At 46.3% G+C, this 20,386-nt stretch overlaps 1 long non-coding RNA gene across 1 annotated transcript; it reads left to right on the forward strand.

Annotated features, from left to right (window-relative positions):
* The first annotated feature begins 8,373 nt into the window (after positions 1–8,373).
* LOC119540939 lies at positions 8,374–19,491 on the forward strand. Its single transcript, XR_005218128.1, has 3 exons — positions 8,374–8,437; positions 10,888–11,023; positions 18,644–19,491. It is a non-coding gene; the product is annotated as an uncharacterized LOC119540939 (long non-coding RNA).
* Positions 19,492–20,386: the final 895 nt, after the last annotated feature.

The following is a 20,386-nucleotide window of genomic DNA, read 5'->3' on the forward strand; positions in this document are numbered from 1 at the left end:
AGATCAAAGATTGGGGGACACATCTAGAGATCAAAGATTGGGACAGGCCTAGAGATCAAAGATGGGGGGCCAGCAACTCTGCAGGTGGCCTTGCTGCCTTCCTGTCTATATGGGATATGACTCCAGGGGTGTAGGTCTCCCTGGCAATGTGGGATGTGACACCCAGGGATGAACCTGTATCTAGCATCATAGGATTGAGAAAGCCTTCTGGACCAAAAGGGGGAAGAGAAATGAGACAAAACAAAGTTTCAGCAGCTGGGAGACTTCAAGTGGAGTCAAGAGGTCATTTTGGAAGTTATTTTTATCCCTTTTTAAGATTTTGGTTTATTGGAATAGCTAGAAGGAAATACCTGAAATTGTTGAACTGCAATCCAGCACCCTTGATTCTTGAAGTTGATCATATAACTATATGGCTTATATGGTGTGACTGTGACAACCTTGTGGCTCACCATCCCTTTATTCACTGTATGAACAAATGGGTAGAAAAATGGGGACAAAAAGTAAATGAATAATAGGAGGGGAGGTGGGGTATGGGATGTTTTGGGTTACCTTTTTTTCCTTTTATTTTTATTTTTATTTTTATGTTTTTTGGAGTAATGAAAATGTTCAAAAATTGATTGTGGTGTTGAATGCACAGCTATTTGATGATACTAGGAACAATTGTTGTACACCATGGATGATTACATGGTATGTGAATGTATGTCAATAAAATTGCATGAAAAAAAGATAGGGACAGGCCTAGAGATCACGGCCACATTTTAAGTGGCAGCCAGACTAACTCTTGTCTTTTATTTTTCTGGGGCTGCTGCAACGAAGTACCCCAAACCAGGTGTTTTAAAACAACAGAAATTTATTGTCTCACAGTTCTGAAGTCCAGAAATCTCTAATCAAGATCTCAGCACAACCATTCTCCTCTGAAAGTTTAGGGAGGAACCTTTTCTCTCCTTGTATGGCTTCTGCTGTTTCCATGCTTGGCACCCCCTGGCTTTGTGGAACCTCCCCCGTCTCCCCGTGGCCTGTGCCTCTGACTCTGCCTGACTCTTCCCCCTCACGTCAGGACACGAGTGAGATGGGTGATTTTATGGGTCATCTTGATTAGGCCACGGTCCTAGATGTTCCGTCAGACACGGGTCTGGATGTTGTAGTGGAGATGGGATTAGCATCACAGTCAGTTGACTTTTAGTAGAGGAGAGGAGCCTCGATGGGTGCACGCCTCATCCGGTCAGTCGGAGGTCTCAAGAACAAGAAATTGAGGTTTAGGGAAGAATATCTCCCTCAAGACTACACCCTTCATCCTTCCTGTGTTTCCAGTCTTCTGGCCTCCTCCATGGATTTTAGACTGAAGACTTCAATATAATTTCTTACCAAAATTTCCAGCCTGCTGGTTTTCCCTTAGAAATTCAGGCTCAAGACCTGAGTGTCACTTTTCCAGAATTTCCAGCCTCTGGCCTGACCTATAGATTTTGGACTTAGCCCCAAAATCTCATGAGCCAATTCCTTAAAATAAATATATGGAGATATTTACACACATACACACACACATATATATATCCTGTTGGATTTGTTTCTCTAGAAAACCCTGACTGAGTAACTGGTCACACTGGATTAGGGCTCATCCTAATCCAATTTGGCTTTGATTTAACTAAACAAATCTGCAAGGATCCTATTTCCAAATAGGGGCACATTGATAGGACTAGGGGTTAGGGCTTAAATATGTCTTTTGAGGGATTCTCTCTGTTGGATCAAAGATGGGAGGTAGCCCTAGAGATCGACGATGATTTCTCTACTGGACCTTTTGCCATCCTGGGTCTGGTTAGAGAGTGTCATGGTGTCCACTCGACTCTCCACTCTGTCCTTTGTCCGAGTGCCCTAGAAGGAAGATGTACACTTGGGCATGCCTAAGCTCATGATCCCGTGCTTTGTTGGGCACCAAGATGGAAATGAGGGCAGCAGGCACGTGACTGGTCCTCTATAAACAGAAGTGATGAGCTCAGTTCCCTGCTTAGGCTCCTTTCCACACTACACGGTAAGTTCCTCGGAGAGTGACCATTTCCTACAGACCCTGTATCCTCACTGCATTGCTCAGTGCCCAATGTGTCAAGTGCCCAGTCAGTGCTGATCGAATGGAGCTGACCTGACTGAATATCCACCCTTGGGTGGTGATTGCAGCAGCACCAGCTTAGAAGAATTAACATCTTGTCAGCCCAATGACAGATTAAGAATCTGGTCAAGCCAAGTCAAATCAGACCGACTGTTGGGTAAGGGAGACAAGCTCTACTTGACCTAAAAACACAGACTTGGAGGATAAGGACCCACAATCAGGGAGGGAAAAATTCAGTCAGCCTGAATGTGCTTGGGCGAGTTATATCTATTTCTCTGACCCAACTACAAGCAGCACTCAGCTGACTTTTACAGAAGCATATGGGAAAGCTCCCCTGCAGACAGCGCCAGCAATTCTGATGGGAACAGAGCACAGAGAGGGGTTTTCAAGGGGTGTCTGACTCTCCGGGATTTCTAACCCAGCTCAGCCACGTCCCTGCAGCCCACCTTGGTAGAACCGTCTTCCAGTTGGACTCTCAGTCAAGCAACCAGGCTGGGTTTGACCCCATCTTCTCACAGCATATGGATGGATGGACAGAAAAGAGAATTCTGCAAATTTAATAAATATCTTTAAGGGTTTGGTTTGTGTTCCTTCTTCTTCAGAACCTCAAAGGAATGGTAGAACTAGTGTTTACAGCATTCTCGACTTCTCAACTCATTACGCACAATCCTCAACATCTTCTTTTCCTCACTAATATACCAAGTTCTGTTGATTTCACTTTTTTTTTTTCAAATTTGTCTACTTTTTCCTACCTCTACTATCACCACCACACCCTGACAACCCATTCTGCCTCCTTCGGCTGGAGTGAGATTTTAAAATTAAAACCTGATGACACCATTCCCCTACTTAAAAGCTTTGCAGATTTTCTCCGGCTGTGGAAGCCATGGACCCTCTTGCCCTCATCCCTGCTGCTTTAGACTCATCCCTCACCCCCCCCCAGAGCTCAGTGCTCCCCACCACATCCTCCTTTCTCCTTCACACACACACACACACACACCTGCCCCTTTAGTCTAATTAACTCCTTTAGATTTGTCCTCAAATTCCACTTCGTGGGGCTGTCGTTCCTGCCCTCCCCATCTGCACTCAGTGCCCTCCTAGCCCCCCGGCCCCTGTACTCACAGCCCTTTACAATTACATTTGTGTGACTTCTGTGAGTAATAAGGGGTGGGGGCAGGTTTGTCACCCTGTATGCCCCACATGAGGCTTGGGGATCTTCAGTATAGACCTGTGTGTCATCACGTGGACCAGGAGAGCCACTCGCCCATGGGAGTGCGTGGAGGGTATGAGGGCGAGGGGCTGGCTCACCCAGGCAGCACGGCTTGGATGCAAAGCACTCCTAGTGAGCTACTTTCGACATTTCAGGAACCCAAGCAGGCCTGCTTGAATTTCTGCTCCATACTGGATTTTGAAGGTCCAAGATAGAATGTGAATTTACATTATTTATGACATTTAAATTAATTGTACTGTGCAGTCTTAGTTCTATTTTCATTTAAGAGCTGCTCTCCTTCCTTCCACAGCCAAGTTAAAAAGAGTGATGTTGTTTATCTCTATCTGCTCTCCTCCCCTCAGGCCTCAGCACACTGCACCCTGGGTTCAGACTTTAATTTCAGTGAAACTAACCCTTCCCCATTTCCCTTGCCAAGAATCCAACAACTTCCAAATTGCTAAACCCATTGGGCTTTTTTTGAGTCATCTTCTCATGTGACCCCGCAGCTGAATGTGACACTGCAACCGAAAGCCTCCAGCTCCCCACCCTGGCATCCCAGCCCTGCCTCGGCCTCGCCGCCATCTACCTGCTGCCTCTTTTCCAAAGCTTGCAGTCGACGCTCAACAAAATGGTAAAGAAAACAACTTATAAGTTTCTGCAAACATACACACCTTTTCAGGCTTCTGGACCTTCGCATATACCGTTCCCTCTTCTGGGAACCCCCTCCTCGTTTGTCTGTGGAAAGCCCATTTCAATGTGGCCTTCCGTGGTGGACTGAATCACACCCCACAAACACCTGTCCCCACGGGTGTGGACTCCCCTGCAAAGCGGATCATTGAGGGTGTGGAGGCCACACCAAAGCAGGTAGACTGAATCCTCCCTGAGTGGAGACAGAGAGCAGGATCACGGACTCACAGGAGACGGACGGAGGCTGAGACGGTGGCCGGCCAGTCGCCAGGATGCCGCAGCCTTCAGGAAAGCAAAACACCTCGGTGTTGGCTTCTCGCCTCCAAACCATGAGACGACAAATTCCCGATGTCGCAGCCACCTGGCGCGCGGTGTTTGTCACAGCAGCCCTGGCGCATGGAGACACCTTTGGGGGGTCTTCCCCAAGTCCTTCAGCAGAAATAAAAACTTTCTTACTGTTTTTCTCTTTTATCTCCCACACATGACTGCAAGCTGCACTAGGAAAACCTGTGCTGCCCATCTTCCAATCCACAGGCCCAGCAGGAGAGCCGGTGAGTGGTAGATGCAGCAGGACGCACACGTCATGAAGGTCCGCGCTGTGACAGTCTGGGAGTGCAGCTGGAGGGCCTCTCGTCTCCTGTGGTATTCAGAATAATGACGCATTTAGTGGGGCATTGAGAGAGCTCCGGGATTAGGAAACACCTGTCCTAACCCCAGGCCGTGGAGCAGAATGACCAGAGCCCAGAGCCACAGCCCGGGGCTCTTTGTACTTCCCAAGGAATCAAGAGTCACGGATTGCAGAGCAAGCTCGCCAAGGAATTTGTAGTATTTGACCCCTTGGGAAACCTCAGTTTAATCTCTAAGGTTTTCCCAGCTTGGAAGTTATTTGCTGAGGTGACTTGTGCTTCTGCTTTGGAAGAATACCTTAGTCAGACCAGATTTCCCACTGAAACACATGAAAACTGAAAAACAAATTACTTTTAAAATAACTGAAAAAAAAAAATGGGAGAGCAACTAAGGAAGCCAGACCAGAGGGTGAAAGATCCAGAGAGAAGGGACTCGCACTGCCGGGAACCTGGGGTTCTCTGTCATTCTCCTACCTGGGAGGGGATGGAGTCGCGAGGAGGGCGCACTCAGCCCAAACAGAAACCGGGGTTTAGAGATTTGGGCAGTCAGAAGTTCAGGGCCACCAAGGCAGCCACACTTGAGAGACCCGGGTTCTGAAGGAAACACCTCAAAGAAGTGAGCCTGACATTCTGCAGCACACTTTTCCCAAGGCATTTGCTCATTTTTGAGCTGCAGAAGGAAGAGCAGATGTTAGGCAATATTTTAGCTGAATGATAATGAATAATAGAAAATATAATTTGTGTGATGCAGGTAAAACTGCATTTAGAGTTAAATTTATATCTTTAAAAGCTAATATTAGAAAAGAAGAAAATCTGAAAATGATAATCCACCTCAGGAAGTTTAAGAAAAGAACAGCAAATTATATCTGAAAAAGTAGAAGGAAATAATACAGATAAGAATAGAAATATACAAAATGGAAACAAAAGTATAAAAAAAAAGTCAACAAAACATAAAGTCATTCCTTGAAAAAAAATAATAAAATGGATAAACCCACCAAGCCAGATTAAGGAAAAATGAGGAAGTAGGAACAAATAAATACCAGCAATTAAGGAGGTATATAATTATAAATCTTATAGGCATTAAAAATATAATGAGATTGTACTATGAATATTATGGCAATGCATTTGAAATTTTAGGTAGAATTCCCTGAAAAACAAAAATTATCTAAATCTAACACAATAAGAAATATATATACACACATGTATACGTGTGTGTGTGTGTATGTGTGTGTGTGTTTGATGGCTAATTTCATGTATAAGCTTGGCTAGCTTGGCTATGGATCCAGTTGTTTGGTCAAACAAGCACTGGCATGATTGTTACTGTGAGGATATTTTGAAGATGGATTTACATCAATAGTCAGTTGATTGCATCTATGGCTGATTGCATCTACCGGTGATTGCATCTACAATCAACAAAGGAGATTGTCCTCAGCAATGAGGGGAGTCTCTTCATCCAATCATTTGGAGGTCTTAAAGCCAGACTGAGGATTTCAGAAGTCAGAAAGAAGAATTCTTACATCTACTTCAGCCAGCTCACTTCTGGGAATTCAATGTCACTTTCACTGGATTTTCCAATTTGTAGCCTGTTCTGAGGAATTCAGACTTGCCGATGCCCTCAATCATATGAGCCAATCTCTCCATCTCTCTGTCAGTTCTGTTTCTCTAGAGGACACTGTATACATACACACACAAACACACACACATGTGTATATACCTTAATGTAAAACCTTCAAACAAAGAAAGATTCCAGGCTCATCAGTAGTAAATTATTTAACACTTTTAAGGAAGAAATAACACCAATCTTACAGAAACTTTTCCAAAGTTTAGCAAAAGAGAAATTATTTCAAAGCTAATTTTATGATGCCTTGCTGCAAAAATCTGCTTAGAACATTACATGAAATAAAAAAATTAAAGGCCAATATCTATCATGAATAAAGATGCAAAATTTCTAAATGCAATATTAGCAAATTGAATCCGGTGATATGCAAAATCACACATCACAACCAAATGTGTGTTATTCCAGGAAAGCAAAGTTGGTTCAACATTATCCAATTGAAAAAAGAAGAGAAACCATACGATCATCTCAACACTTTTTGAAAAAGCATTTGGTACAATTTAACACCAATTATAATTTATTTGAAAAAAAAATAACTGTTGACTAGGAGTAGAAGGAAAGTTCCTTATTCAATTAACAAGCATCTACAAAAAATTTACAAACATCATGAGTAATGATGAAATATTAGAAGCTTTCTCTCAAGACAATCATAAATGGGAAAAGAAGTCCCCATGCCACTTCTTTTAAACGTATTAGAGGTCCTAACCAGGCAACATAAAGGCAATATAGGATTGTATATGTGGAAAATCCAAGAGAATCCACTGATTAAAATTATCAAGTTATTACACAAAACCAATATATTGTAACAGAATTCAGAATAGTGGGTACATTTTGGAGGGTAAACTATTAGAATTAACACGTGAAAAATATTAGAAATAATAAGAAGGACATTGGCTATATGGTGAACATGTAAAAATCCATTGGATTTCTATGTCCTAGCAAAACATAAAATCAAGAATTTTTAAATGATACCACTTACAGTAGCATGAAAACCCGTCAAATACTTAGGAATAAACCTAATAAACTAAGTACAAAAATTTCTGCAAGGAAAATTATATAAAACATTATTGAAATAAATTAGTAAACCTTAAATAAATGTATATGTATATAGCCAGGAAAAACCAAGATAGTTTTGAAGTTGAAAAGTTAGGAGAATTACATAACCGATATCCACGCTTATAATAAATTACTTACAATGGCAGGGCAATTGCTCACAGATGGTCAAATAGACTAATTTAACAGATTAGAAGCACATGTATGTGTTTCATATGTGTTCTATTCTGTTGTAAGTTTTTTAATATAATTTTCTTAAAGCACACACAAAAAGTACTAATAACAAAGATGAAGATGGCTAAATTGAATGTTATTGAAATCAAGGGCTTCTGTTCATTGAAAGACACAATTAAGAGAAAGAAATGGCAAGTCACAGAATGAGAGAAGGTATTTTCAGTACGTATTCCCTATAAAGGCTGCGTGTCTGGAATATATAAGGATCCTTACTGAGGAATAAGGAAAAAGATACAACCCAATTTCAGAAGGGCTACTGGAGTGCTCATACAGCTGGTGGGAGTGTAAATTGGTGTAATTACTTTGGAAATTGGCAGAAATGATTAGAGTGAAAACACACAACTTACGACTCAGCAGTTCCATGTCTGTGTGCCCTGTGCCCCAAAAGACCTAAAACACATGCACAAGCACGTGCATAGAAAATTAGGTGTTTTTCCATCAACAGTAGAATAGATAAATAAAATGTGAAATATTCATATATCAGAATATTCTTCAGTAATGATGATGAATAAATTTCTGCTACACAAGTAATGTTTGAATCTCACAAACATATCAAGCAAAAGAGGCCAGACACCAAAAAAGTACATACTAGAAAATTCCAATAATATAAATTCACAGACAGGCAAAACTGATGTGTGGACTAGAAGTCAGCTAGTGGTTAGCTTTGGGGTGACGAAGGGGCCTTGGGATAGCTGCCCTGCTCTGTTTCCTGAAGGGAGGAGTGCTTACATTGGCACGAAACTTAACAAAAATTCACTGGTTGTGCATGTTTTCTGTATAAATTCCAGTAGCAAAAATATCCTTTGAACTGAATTGATACTGTTTTTCTGCTTAGCAGCACACAACCAAATGCAGAAGTTTGGGACTTTGGAACAGGAGGATGAGAGAAGCAACTAGGCCGTGGCTGCTCCCCGGTGAGTGCGTCCCGCAGTACCCAGGACCCAGGCCCTGCACGGCCTGTGCCCACACGTGCTGGAGCAGGTGGGGAGAGAGCAGAGGGTGGCCAGCAGGACAGGTCTCCCTGTAGACACAGCCATGTTTGGGCTCAATTGAGTTGCCCTAAAGCCCCAGGCCACCCACATACCACTGCTACTGTCCCTAAAGTCCACACCGGATGGTCAAGGAGGCAGCATCAGAACTCAAGCCCAAAGCTTCCAGGAGAAGTTTCTGATTTTGTTTGTGTTTTTATTTGGAAGAAAATCTTTGAGAACCCTGTTATTATAAAGACGGAGTTTCTCGTTTGCAGTGATAATACACAACTGAAAATATTTTCAGAGACTGAATTAATTTCTTAAACTAATGTTTATGGATCTCTTGAGGTCAGGCTATGTATTCTTCAGGGTCCAGAGGATTTTTTTTTTCTTTAAAAGAGTGCATGTATTAACAAAGTTTGAGGAATGCTGGAGAAAACACTGTCTCCAGAATGCTATAGAAAATGTAAAATTAAGCTACCCAAGAAAGGAAATTCCATCACTATTACTGCCTATTAGCACATTAGTCTCCATCAGGAGATCGGGGTCAACAAACTATTGTCCATGGCCCATATCCTGGCCAATGCTCATTTTTTAAATAAAGTTTTATTGGGACACAGCATGCCCTTTCGTTTACATGTTGCCTGTGGCTACTTCCAGTCTCCATGGCAATCCTCTGCAGTTGTGACAGAAACCATTTCAAGCCTAAATATTTAGCACCTGATTTTATACAGGAAATGTTTGCAAACCCCTGGCCAAGATTTCCATGTTACCTTACTTCTCTCAGGAGAAAGAATAGTCTCACGAGAATAAGGCACAAAATATACCCTTTAAAATGGCAGAAATAATTAAGGCAAGGAGATGGGAGAGCTGTCAGAGAGACTGGACAGAGCAGGCAGGACAGGGGAGGGGAGTGGTTCATTTTTGAGGAGAGTCGGCAAACCCAGTGGCCATTCCTGACTTGGAGGGATGGAGGTTTCTTTGTAGATTAAAAGTACCATTAGAATTGTTTCCCAAAGCTATGATTTTCCTCTAGTGCCTAAAATGGCATATTGAACTTGACAGCTAAATGCAGCATGTGGTCTTTAACTGGATCTTGAATTAAAAATTAAAAAAAAACACCCTGTAAAGGACATTGTTGAGATTAGTGAGGAAATATTAATATGAGCTCTATGTGAGATGACAATATTAAATCCATGTTAAGTTATCAAATTGATAATTGTGTTGTAGTTTTGTCAGAGAAAGTTCTTATTCTTAGAGGTTACTTTCAGAAATACAGAGGGGAAAAGGGTAGAAATCATGCCTAACTAACATGAAGGAGCTCAGCAAAGAATCAGAGAGAAAGCAAATGGAGCAAAATGCTACAACTGGTGAATCTAAGCAAACGATATATGGATGTTGATTGTATTATTCTTGCAAATTTTCTGTAGATTTGAAATCTTCAAAATAGAATGTTGGAGAAAAACCTTTTAAAATAGATTTTTTTTCTGCTCTTTGGGGAAAGGAAGACAAACAACAAGGAAAACACTATTTTTTTAAAAATAAGCTAAACTGGTCACTAGCAAATTTATTTAAATAGCCACATGCCATTATATCTCCCTCTCTATTTACTAAGTTTCATCTGAGGCTTTACTCCATGTCTGAACTCTTCCTTTGATTTCCTGCACACTCAAAAAAATTGCATCAAATATTTTCTCCAGGAAGACATTATGCATAGTATCCGTGAGTATCCCTAAAGCATGCTTTATAATCATATGCCTCAAATAAATATTCCTTCCAGTTGAACCAATCTCTGTTTTAAATCTTTTGAGGAATTTGTAACACAGTATGTGACACAAAATAGAAAATAAACAAGCCAGATCCAGAGGGATCTCAAACATATGTCCCTCCTTGCTTCTCAGCAATATGGTGCCAGTAACCCTGCAAGATTGACACGTTCTCAGTTGACGGTGGAGAAACACCACGGGAAGCACAGCTACCGTCTGGCATCATAATATAAGTTGTTGCTAGCTGCTGACAGATATTCCACATGGGGTTTAGATAGTGTGGTTCCAATATGAATCATGAAACATATTTGAGAGTCTACAGCTCCAAGAAAAAGAGGGGTAGCTTTCCTTCAAAGGGATCCGTAAATGTTGGTGACTCCACTTTCAAAAGAGAAAATGCACTCACCAGCCTCTTGGATGCAAACTGTCCTAGGAGGGAGTGGGGCCACTTCCCAGGTGACTGGGACCCCCTCCAAAGGAACCAGGTAGAACAATACAGATCTCTAGTTCCAGGTGACTGGGACCTCATCCATAGGAAACAGGTAGGACAACACAGATCTCTAGTTCCAGGTAAGTGGGACTTCCTCCAAAGGAACCAGGGAGAACAATACAGATCTCTGGTTCTAGGTGGCTGGGACCTCCTCCGAAGGAACCAGGTAGGACAATACAGATCTCTGGTTCCAGGTGGCTGGGACCTCCTCCAAAGGAATGAGGGAGAGCAATACAGATCTCTGGTTCGCAACCCTATACCTGATGTGACAAGGTAAGCATCTCTATCTAGATTCTAAGCTTGAATTCAGTTCTGCACAGAAAGCATTTTATTCAAGGGAACCCTGGGATACTCTGGCTCTACTAGTTCATGTTTTAAAGCCCCAAAACTTCTCAGTGGACACCACTGTTGCTCAGAGTGAGCAGTGACCCAACATCATTTTCCTTGGCAGTCAAGTTAAATTTTTACTCAGGGGAAGGAAAGATGCCATGGCAGGAGGAATCTTAGGTGGCACTGAGTGTGCAACAGAAGCTCTGGGCATATCCAACCAGGCTAAAATTGATAGTTTCCTTGCACATGCAGGGTGAGCCAAGACATCAGAGAGACAAATTCTGCCCATCTGGAGGTGTAATTGCAACGTGGGCAAGTGGGGCCAGGATGTCACAGCATTAAATGATCACAGTGATGAACAATGCTGAGGTCGTGTTGCCAGCCCGCAGTTCTGGTTTGTTTTCCTATGGTGAAATGAGCAATAATCCTAGTGACGACAGCCATTTTGATGAGGGGGTCAGCAATGAACGCCCACAGAGAGCAGAGATGGCACGTTCCACCACCTGAAAAGTGCCACGTACGATGCACCTCTCGCCCATGGCTCTCCACCCGAGACATCTGTGCGTGTACATCTGCTATAAGACCCATGTAACGTCCTTGCAGTTCATTAACTTAATTTTATGCCTTTCACCTTGCCTTTAATATTCTTTCTGGTTAAAATAATGGAGCATTTTGGGGTGTCTACTTCCTTTTTATGACAAAGGAATCAATCCTTTATCTTAAGTTGTGAAGTCTGTGGGAAACTTTTTAGCCTCCTGAAATTACCTGGGAGGATCTAAGTGCTCCATGTACAGATCTAGGTAGGAGGTCAGGATAAAGGTAAAAGGTGCCGTCTACACACTCACTCATTGCCAGTTATACTACAGGGACATCAAGACGCAATGTTGCTTTGGGGGCTCAGCACTAATTCAGATAAACCAAAAAATCACGTGGCATCTTCAAAGCCAGCAGAGATGCTGGAGTGCAGAGCCCTGCTCTGTTAACATAAAAGAGAAGATGACTCAATGAATCAGGCAGTGAGCACCCAGTAGGAGAGAACGTAGATGAGCATCATCTTTAGTTTTCTTCCTATTTCTCAGCCATAATGTCTAAGATCCACCACTCCCACCCACTGCCACCCCTCCTCTTTGTCTTAAGAGCTTCCAAATAATGGATATTGTTTTGTGACACATAAGGACAAGCAATGAGATTGGGAAATTCGTCTGAAAGCCTTGGGAAAGCAGAAGAGGCAAGAAATAAGTGAGGTAATTATTTGTTCTAAAAGGAGTCCTCAGATATGATTACCACCTCCTTCTTTGAAATAAACGTGGGACTGTAAAACCTACATCAAAAGCCATCCACACCAGAATGGCGGACTTTGTCCACAGCCAGTGAGAAAATATTCAGTCCAAAGTCTATTTAGAAGTGCTGGCGACGGATAAAACTCTACCCCAAGCTAATTGCTCTCATAATTGGAGAGGAAATGAGAACTCCTAAAAAAAGAAGACTGCAAAAAGGAGAAGGCAGGGCTCCAGGGGTGGGCTGTCTGGCTGACATTAACAAAACAGCCTGCGGGTAGCTGAGCTTGTGCCTCGACTTACCAGGCCTGGGCCAGGGGACCTGATCACCCCCTGGGGAGGGTAGTAGGTACGGGCGTGAGTGCCCTCTGCAGCCCCCCCGAGCCTGAGGAGCGAGGTCAAGGCAGCTCCCTTTTCCTCACCCAAAATGCCACTGGCAGGAAAGGCTTGCCGGAGGAAACCGCCTTTCTCCCAACTGCCCTTTCCCCACTTCCTTATCTTACCCACTCACTCCCTGGTGCCAAGGCCACTCCTGCCACCGCCAGCGCGCATGCACCGTGGCCAGAACAACCCCCGCCCCGCTGCAACGGCTCCTGCGTCCTCTCAGAACCAATCCTAGCCCCTCTCCCTTCAATATTGCCATTTAAGGCTACTTCACCTCCTTTCCAGCCCTGCCCTTCCTACCAACCTATATAACCTGTGATCACCCCTGAATAAATCTCTTTGGCGCATACTCCTACTGGATGAAGAGTGTCTTGTCCTTATCGCCGCCCTCCACACCTTGCACGCCTCTCGCCGAGGACCCGGCCACGTCCTCCGCCTCGCCCTCGCCTCCGGGAAAGAGCCCCCGCCGCCGGTACCCTTTAAGCAGCCCCGAGAGCTGAGGGCTCGGCTACCGGCCGCCACTCCCCCTAGAAGCAGTAACCCCGACCGCAACTGGTGCCCCGTGTGAGGAACGTCTCCACACAACAGTTTGGCAGGTCGCTCACTCGCCTGGACGCCTCTCCAGCTTCCCGTTTCCTCGCCTGCAAGGTAAGGGCCGCCTCTCCTTCGCCGCTTCCGGAGCCGTGGGAGGTTCCTTGCTCCGAAGCCGCTCCTCCCTTCCCCCACGCTCTCTTCATCTAGTAGGAACTCCTCCCTTCCCCCACGCTCTCTTCGTCCTCTTGTATGCGCACTTCTATGACCCCCGTTCCTCCTAACGCTCTCCCTCTTCCCCTCCATTACTTTGCTGTAGTTCTTTGTATCTTTCTTTCCTCATTTGGCACCGTGTGCCTCTTTGCAACCGCCCCCCCCCTGACTGCTCCCGTTGCCAAAGGGCACTGCTTTCTGCTCTCGCCGTCTCCTTCGGCCTCAAGGCCACAGTTTATCTCATTCTCTCTGCTCAGTAAACAACTCCTCCTCCTCCTCCCCGCCAGCCGGGCCGGCCCGGCTGGGGAACAACTCCCCCTCCTCTCCCCTCAGCTATGGGTAATCGTATATCTACATGTCAGGCACCTCAAGTTCGTGCTCTGGCGGGTCTCCTAGACACGCATCGCTGTAAAGTGTCTGTCCGGCAGCTGCAGATATACTGGGATCTCCTGCTGCCCTTTAACCCATGGCTCACCACTTGCCATCTTTGGGACCCTGTTACTTATGATCGCCTTATTGATCGAGTCACCAACGCCATGGAACATGAGAGCAAGCGCTTCCCTCCCGGCTTGCTCCCCACCCTGATAACCATCCGCTCCTGCCTTCAAGGCTCCCTCCCCCCTGATCGAGGCCCCGTTAAATCCAAGGAGGCCCTATCAACCCAGCCAACAGATTCAGATAGCGATACTAATTCAAATCATGACTCGGACACGGAGTCCTTAGTCGAGCAGATTAACAACGCGCTCGAGGTGACTCCCAAAAAGCAAAATAACACTGCGCCACGCCAAGATGGCGAACTTCCTCCTTCTTCTTCCATCGAGGGGAGGAAATGCTCCGGCGATGACATCAGCCCTAAGCTGGGCCGGAAACCGCATATGCTTTACCCCGCCCTTCCACAGGGCGGAGCTAGTCCACCATCTTATGTCTTGAACCCCACCCTTTCACAGGGCGGGGCTGATCCACCATCTTGTGTCTTAGCCACGCCCACCGCGCCGCCATCTTGCGACGCTTGGGGCCTCCCACTCCCGCCTCTCCCTTCGGCGAGCTCCCCCTCGGAGCCGCTACCGGCAGCTGCCGCCGCTCCTTCCACCCTGCCGACTAACAACCCCTGGCTGCCTTCTGCACCTCAAGGCAACCCTTGGGGCAACGCTCCCCCTACCCCCACTCCCGCGCCAAGCCCTCTGCAAGCGCGTCATCCTTTCTCTCGTGCTTTTCGCTGTTTTCCTCTTAACCTTGCCCCCACCCCACAGAGGCCGCATGACTGGTATCCCATTGACTTAGATGCTATCAAGCAGCTTCGCAGGGCCGTCGGGGAGGACGGGTTAGGTAGCCCATACGCTTCCCAAATACTGCAGGATCTCGGCATGGACTATTGCCTCCCACAAGACTGGGCCTCGCTTGCCCGTTCAATTTTTAACCCCGGTCAGTTTGTTGACTGGCGTGCTCACTTCCAGGCAGAAGCAGCTAAGCAAAGTGAACAAAATGCAGCCCTTGGAGTCTATCATCCCCCCGAAGCCTATTTGGGCACTGGAGCGTTTCTAAATGCGTCTGCTTATATTAATGTCCCTGCTACCTTCTGGACTGTCCTCAGAGGCATCGCCTTACGCGCGTTTGCCAACTGCTCTGCCTGTCGGCCTAATAAATTCACCAAGCTCTTCCAGGAACCGAGTAAGCCTTTCACCACCTTTGTCTCCAGAGTCGAAGAAACCTGCGCTCGAAAGGTAAGTGATCCCCAGGCCCAATATTACATGTGCCCATCCTCAAATCCTGGAAAATCGTACTGTAATTCCCCCAACAAGTACTACTGTGCATACTGGGGGTGTGAAACATTAGCCACTAATTGGAAGCCTCCTGTTCCTAATCATTACCTTACCTTAAAATGAACCCCTACAGGGTGCAAACTCCCTACTGTTAACTGGCTCGGCCAAGAAAGTAAGGGATCCTGCACACATCTTAATCTTACAGTGCAGCTCCCCACTGATCCCTCCTGGTTACTCGGTCAAACTTGGGGCTTCAGAATCTATGAGAAAGGAGCCAACCGAAAATCACTTATTCTTATAAAAAAGGAGGCTGTAAACCAACCATGCCAAAATACTGCTTTCCCATAAAGTCATTAACCCCCTTTTTCCACAGCTCTCCAGCCTCACCTCAACTCCAACCAGCCGCACCTCAGCTGCAAACAACGCATCGCCAACCCCACCACCCCAGCTTCCTCTGCCCCCTTCTCGTTATTCCTCTCCCCTCCTCAGCCTCATCCAAGCCGCCTTTGCCTCAGTGAACTCCTCCAACCCCAATTTTACCTCCTCCTGCTGGCTCTGCCTCTCCACCTCTTCCTCACTGTACGAGCCCGTTGCCTCCAACCTCTCCTTTTCAGAAAGCACAGAAGACAGCCCCTTAGAATGCAATTGGAATACCTCTGCCGTCCCCCTGACCTTTCATTCAGTCTCCTATACGGGAAAGTGCGTCCGCCCTCGCTCCATTAACTCTCCCAACCTCACTGCCTGTGCCAGCTACTCATCTCCCAGCAGCTCGGCAAAATTTCTCATTCCTCATAACTCCTCCCAATGGCTCTGCTCCTCTACAGGACTTACCCCCTGTCTCAGCACAAATATCATCAGTGAATATAAAAAAACTTGCCTCCTAATTGTCCTTATCCCTAGGGTCTTATACCACAGCGAAGAAGACTTCTTCCTCCGTCTGGAAAAAACTGCAGCTCCTGTCCTTCTGCAAAAGCGAGAGCCCATCACCGTCCTTACAATTGCCTCCCTCCTAGGTCTTGCCGGCACTGACACCGGAATCGCTGCACTAGCCAGTCAAGGCTCCGCCCTAACTCACCTCAGGGCGGCTGTTGACGAAGACATTCATCACTTACAAAACGCTATTTACCATCTAAAAAATTCTGTCGATTCCCTCTCTAAGGTAGTGCTCCAAAACCGCCGAGGTCTTGACCTTCTCCTCCTCAAAGAAGGAGGCCTCTGCGCCGCCCTAGGAGAAGAGTGCTGTGTATATGCCAATTCCACAGGTCTCGTCGAGGACAGTCTGAAAAGGGTCCGAGAAGGACTGGAAAAGCGTAAAAGAGATCGTGAAGCCACCAATTATTGGTCCAGTTTTTTCACTCCCATCCTCCCATATATCCTTCCTTTTCTTGGCCCCCTATTAATAATTATTCTAGCTCTCATCTTAGGACCCTGCCTCATCCGCAAAATTGTCCAGCTTGTAAGAAAACAAACGGATGCCATTTTTTCCTCGTTCGTGCAAATCCAGTATCAGCGACTCGCCACCTCTGACGCCCCCCACTCCAAGATAACAGCCAACCCTCCGCGACCTCAACGCCACCGGTCAACCCGCCGACCGCGAGGCCCTTCTCAATCACCTGAACATCGCTCTCGCCTCGAGTTCCAGCTTCTCTGAACCCCTGAACTTTAAACCCCTCACCTTCGCCCAGCCCGCTGCAGCGAAGCCATTGTCAAGCGCCCGGGCACCACACCAACACTGAGCTCCAGCCTCACCGAGCCACCGTCAACCCCTTTTTCCCTTCCCTGACCTCCCCCTTCCCTCACCCTTAGCGGGCCTCTCCGGTAAAGCCTCTTCCTCTAATTAGAAAAGAAAGGGGAATTGCGGGTAGCTGAGCTTGTGCCTCGACTTACCAGGCCTGGGCCAGGGGACCTGATCACCCCCTGGGGAGGGTAGTAGGTACGGGCGTGAGTGCCCTCTGCAGCCCCCCCGAGCCTGAGGAGCGAGGTCAAGGCAGCTCCCTTTTCCTCACCCAAAATGCCACTGGCAGGAAAGGCTTGCCGGAGGAAACCGCCTTTCTCCCAACTGCCCTTTCCCCACTTCCTTATCTTACCCACTCACTCCCTGGTGCCAAGGCCACTCCTGCCACCGCCAGCGCGCATGCACCGTGGCCAGAACAACCCCCGCCCGCTGCAACGGCTCCTGCGTCCTCTCAGAACCAATCCTAGCCCCTCTTCCTTCAGTATTGCCATTTTAGGCTACTTCACCTCCTTTCCAGCCCTGCCCCTCTTACCAGCCTATATAACCTGTAATCACCCCTGAATAAATCTCTTTGGCGCATACTCCTACTGGATGAAGAGTGTCTTGTCCTTATCGCCGCCCTCCACACCTTGCACGCCTCTCGCCGAGGACCCGGCCACGTCCTCCGCCTCGCCCTCGCCTCCGGGAAAGAGCCCCCGCCGCCGGTACCCTTTAAGCAGCCCCGAGAGCTGAGGGCTCGGCTACCGGCCGCCACTCCCCCTAGAAGCAGTAACCCCGACCGCAACAGCCCATATTTTGTTTAAAACTCTAGCTTGCAGTGAGGGCTATATTTGATGACTTTCCACCTGCAAAGCGTGGGTCACGGATCACCAGATCCACAGTATTTACACTCCATCTGACCACGAACGCCCCAAGGACACGGGGCCTTGTTCTGTGGGTGCTCACAAAATGCGTAATGAAATTCAGAAGAGAGGGAGTGAATGCAAGTGAAACAAGCAAACGCTGCCCTGATAGGAAATGTGGTCGCTTAAGAAAAACCTCTCACATTAACAAGTATCAGAGCTTCACGGTGAGACTTGGAAGAAGGAAGATTCATTGCACGTGCTAAGCAAAATGCATAAATCGTGTCTTGACTTTAGAAAAACAAAGCTTAGGTAGCTGTGTCTTTCACTGTTATCCATCCAGAAAGTGCCGTGAGCAAAATCAAGTAAGGATTTTCACAAATTCCAGGAAACAGTGGGTTTGCATGACTGGCAAATCCATAGGGGATATTTTTGCCTTGGCATCTAGGTGGGTGGTGACACCACATTCTGTGCGAGGGGCGACCGGCCGCTTCCCACACAGCTCTGGTTCGTCCCAGGGGTTGGTTGGTTGGTTGGTTGGTTTGTTTGTGGCAGAGCCTTTCACCCTTCAGATATGGGGCTGATGCTTCTGTCCAAAGCATTTTATAATTTTCTCCTGTGATACAACTGCGCAGCCATTTGCCTTTCTCTGCCTGAATGCTGTCTGGTATTTTTTTCCTTTGCTTGGTAATTTGAGTTCCTTTTTGTTGTTGTTAGAGAAAGCACCTGGCAGAATCTGCTAAGCTTCTCAAGAAGAGCCACTGAACTCGCAGCATTTCACTTTAGAGAACACGTCGGTGATCAAATGTGTTTTTCTCCAGTCAGGAGAAGCAGAGTCTCGGGAAGAGAAGACTGAAGAGCCAGAAGTGAAGCTTTCGGTCTGGAGGGCTTACTCAACCTCAGCTCCCTCTCCCCTGAGGTCTCCGCGTTCTTCCAGACCCTGGGGCTTTTGAGAAAACCGCTCCAGGCCGACCCGGCTCAGAGCTGGCCTCTGAGTGACAATTCAGTTACAATCCCTGAGAATCTAGTCCTGAATTTAATTTGTAACGTCCTCTCTGGAGATGCAAAGTCCCTTGAAAAGTTCCTTTGGAAGCTCTAGAATTGGCTCTGAAAGGATCCCTCCTTCCCAACTAGATCTCAGCGCGAGAGCGCAGTGAAGGCCTTGGACGCCGTAAGAGCCTGAAGCCGGGTAGAGACAGGGCGGCGGCTGCTCACACCAGAGTTCCCGGCCCAGTGGACGCGGCCAGGGCTCCGGAGGGCTGAGACCCCGCCCCTCATCCCTGACCCCAAGGGAGGGAGACCCTCACCACTGGGTGGTGGCGGCAACATCGTCCGCGCAGGGTCTGCACCTGGGACAGTGGGGTGCCTGGAGCCTGGGGCAGATGCTTTGCCTTAGCACCTCCATTTCTCCATCTGACAATGATAAAAGCGCTCAGTCCAGGGCCTGTTCATGAAATTTGGTGAGGTGTTATATGCAAAACCCTGATAGCATTGTCATGTAATTAACCTTAGAGAAATGTGAGTGATAAGATCAAAATGATAATTGACAATAAATACCCCTTGATGTGTTCCAGCAGTAGCATGAGAGATTGGGCTTTTTTGCTCAAAATATAGAAATTGTATTTCTTTTTCTCCCCAAAAAGCATTAAAATGTAAAACGCTGAAGGGAAATTTTCTCTGCATTTTGTTTATGTGTTTGTTCACTGAACATAAGGCCATTAAAATCATTTAGGTTTGTAGAACATTAAAGCATGTATCAGGCCAGGGAAAACCCTGATGCTGAAGACGTTTGCCTCCATTGTGTGCTGGTAAAATGAAAGCAGCCTTCACTGGCCCAAGGAATGCTGCTTCCTTGGCAAGCTCAGGAAGGTCCATTACCCAAACACCCCCAAAAGTGCTTCTGCAGAAACCAAGTGTACCCTGGGGCATAACTGACCGTGGAAAAATTGTATTAGCAAAAGCTGCTGATGAATAATTTAACCAGCCTCCCAATTTGGGGGAAACATGAGAAGAAAAGCTTTATTGTGGGTTTGACAAAGTGTAGATAAGCATGAGTGAAAGCCAGAAATCTATTCTCTGTTTGGCAATGATAGAAATGTCCCAGGTTAACAACCAGGGCAACTAGGGGAAAGTTTTTAAATAAGTTGAATAGTTTCACTTTACTTCTATCAACATAGTATACATTTAGGACATATGTGTATATATATATGTATAATGCAAGATTCCCCTCATTGCTCAGAGCAATCTCTTTTGTTGATTGTAGATGCAAACAGCCATAGATACAATCAACTGACTATAGAGGCAACCTAGCAAGTACTCTCACATAAACAACTAGGCCAGAGGTTGCCTGACCAGACAGATTGATACCATAACCTAGTCAAGTTGACACATGAAATTAACCATCTCAGTCCACCTCTTGTCAAGTTGGCACCCATACACATCTCCTTAAACCATACTTAATCTCAACTTAAAGACAATAGCATAGTCATACTTTCGTTTAACGTAATACAACTGTCCCATGTACACTGGGGAATGCACTGACCTTTTACCCAGAAAAGGATGCA

Source organism: Choloepus didactylus, chromosome 7 (assembly GCF_015220235.1).
Source record: "Choloepus didactylus isolate mChoDid1 chromosome 7, mChoDid1.pri, whole genome shotgun sequence".
In the NCBI taxonomy this organism is placed as follows: domain Eukaryota; kingdom Metazoa; phylum Chordata; class Mammalia; order Pilosa; family Megalonychidae; genus Choloepus; species Choloepus didactylus.